This window comes from Mustela lutreola, chromosome 5, assembly GCF_030435805.1.
Source record: "Mustela lutreola isolate mMusLut2 chromosome 5, mMusLut2.pri, whole genome shotgun sequence".
Taxonomy (NCBI): domain Eukaryota; kingdom Metazoa; phylum Chordata; class Mammalia; order Carnivora; family Mustelidae; genus Mustela; species Mustela lutreola.
In genome coordinates this window covers 37,732,624-37,735,479 of record NC_081294.1, presented here as the reverse complement: position 1 = coordinate 37,735,479, position 2,856 = coordinate 37,732,624, and the positions used below count along the sequence as shown (strand labels likewise).

The following is a 2,856-nucleotide window of genomic DNA, read 5'->3' as shown; positions in this document are numbered from 1 at the left end:
GCAGAAAAGCAAGGGGATTTGACAACTGGTCAAAATATAAATCAAAGGAAATGTCAGAACAGGGAATGCAAAAGGGCACAGAAAAAGAGGCACATGGAATCCTGAAGAAGAGGAGGAAACCAAAGGAGTCTTCAGTCATAAAGTGATCACTGAGTTTAGGTTTGATCCTCAAATTAGTGAGGAAGAACTTTGGGGAGGATTTTAGTCATTGATGTATTTATTCATTCTTCCAAGTAAGATTTACTTCAATCTCAGTATGTATCAAGCACCATGATAGGATCCGAGGATTCAAGGGTTTCTTATGATTAGAAATAGTGATAGTGTGAGGATTGAAGGATTTAAGAATCCCCAAAACATGTACTGATAAAAAGCATAAGGAAATATTAAAATATAAAATAAGGAAGAGCATGGTTTGATGGTACAGGAAGACTTCCTCAAAGAAGTAGCATTTAAATTGTGTAAGATTTAGTAGAACAAAAGGAGGGAAGAAATATTCCAAGCAAAAAGAAAGGGTGTTGAAAGGAATGTGAAGCCAAAAAAAAAAAAAGAAGAAGAAGAAGAAGCCAGTGTGGGATACAGTGATCAAAAATATAGGGAGACTGGAAGAAAATGGATAGAAAGACTGGATTTTCCACTCCTCCTCCAAGCTCCTGTTTGGTGCTTCTCATACTTCAGCATCAATTCTGATTCAGTAAGTATGGGCTAGAGCCTGAGAATATGCATTTCTAATAAGGTCACAGGTGGTGAAGATGTGCGATACTCCCCTCTTTTTACAACATTCTACAATACCCCTGCTAAAAGCCATCTTAAACATTTACAAATGAGAGTTATCAAAAGAATTAAGCAAAATCATATTGCGGTTTTTAAAGATCACTCTGTTAACTATAGGAAAAAAAGGGAGGGTTGCCAGAGGGGAGGTGGATGGGGGGATGGGGTAACTGGGTGAAGGACATTAAGGAGGGCATGTGATGGAATGAGAACAGGGTGTTATATGCAATTGATGAATCACTAAATTCTATCTCTGAAGCTAATCATACACTATGTGTTACTTAAATTGAATTTAAATAAAAAATTTAAAAATATAAAATAAAAGATTTCTCTGATTGCAGGATGCTAATTTTCTTTTAAAACAGAGAGAAACCAAGTGCTTAAAAAATAAGATAAAGTATCCCTTTTATAGAATCTAAACAAAGAAATTTAAGTAAACCTAAATAAAAGTGCCAACAATGTAAATTAGACAATCATGGATCTTTATATCTTCCATGATGTACAGGAGAGTTTTCATCTTTGCAAAAGTGATCATGACATTTGAATTTTCTAAAGGAGACAAAGTAAATGGTGAATTATTTCTATAAAAAATTTTTCAAATGAGCAACCATACGTTTTTAATTATATGCAAATATGCGTGTATGGACCATTTTAAAATTAAGGGCCTCAAATTTATCTCTATTGATTAAAAATTATTAGGGGAAGCAATAACTGAGATTATTGCCATGATTGCTTATATTTTCTGATACAAAGAATGGTTAATGCATTTAACATGTAAAGAGCTTTAACAAATGAGTAAGAATACAAAGAGGAAGTGCTCACCTCAGCAATACATATACTAAAATTAGAGAGATACAGAAATGCTTAGCATGGCCCTTGTGTAAGGATGACACGTGAATTTGTCAAATTTGTGAAGCATTCTATATTTTTTCTAGAAATTTAAAAAAATACAAAGATGAAAATCTTGGGAGAATGGTACAAAGGATTTGAATGGAAAAAACAAGGCAAATACCTTCTTTACTCTATTAAGTTCATGAACACATATCTGATGTAAATAAGTAAAATAGATATGGAAGTCGTTATCTCATTCAATTTCATCAAACTTGTGAAGATTAAAATTATTGATACAAGCTAGTGTTGTAAATAGTGTGATAAAATAAGTATTTTACATAGTTCATGGTATTCTGACACATTGTCTTTTTGAAAGGATGGTTTGAGACTATCTACCAAAATTGTTAATGCATACATTGCTTAATCTCTAAAATTAATTCTAGGAAATCATTTATGACACTTCCATTGCAGTACACAAAGAATTATCCTTAAGTTCGCTTAATATACTTTATGTATAACAAAAAATTAAAGATAATATGAAAGTCAATAGGAAATTGGTTAAATAAACATGGCATATTCATTCAATAATATGCAGCTTAAAAATGATAGAGATTATATATACCAATATGGAATAATAATAATAGCTAACATTACTGAGTACATAGAAAGTTTACAACTATCTGAGGATAATTATGATTATAATTCTATTGAATATTGTGTAAACTGAGACACAGGTTGAATAACCTAATTAAAATTGCAAAGCAGAAACTTGATTTTGGCCCAGGCTATTAGTCTCTAATGAACTGCCCAGAACATGGTAAAGTCCGTTATATATACCCATATATGCATATACATACCTACACACATGTATAAGCTCCCAATTTTGTTTAAAATATGTAAGGATATATTTTTGTATGTACCTAAATCTCTGGAGGGATAAAGAGTAAATAAGTATCTTATAATGCTTATCCCAGGAAAATAGGATCATTGGTTATAGAACACTCATTTCTTATTTTCTGCCTTCTGTGGTTTCTTTATCTTATTACTCTGTGTGTTGCTTCTGTTCCTAAAAATACAAAACTAGACAAAAAGTAAAAGAAATCTTTTGTTTGTTTGTTTGTTATATCTTAGTAGAGTTATATATCAGATGGGTTTGGAAAACCTCTAATAGGAAGTAAATTTTTTTAAACAAACTTTTTAAAAAATGTGCATTCTTGTAGGTTTTTTAAAAGAATCAGGACATGGTTGATCTATTTT

The 2,856-nt window shown here is 31.4% G+C and overlaps 1 pseudogene; it reads left to right on the top strand.

Annotated features, from left to right (window-relative positions):
- The first annotated feature begins 1,582 nt into the window (after positions 1-1,582).
- On the top strand, positions 1,583-1,698 carry LOC131832869 (U6 spliceosomal RNA; annotated as a pseudogene).
- Positions 1,699-2,856: the final 1,158 nt, after the last annotated feature.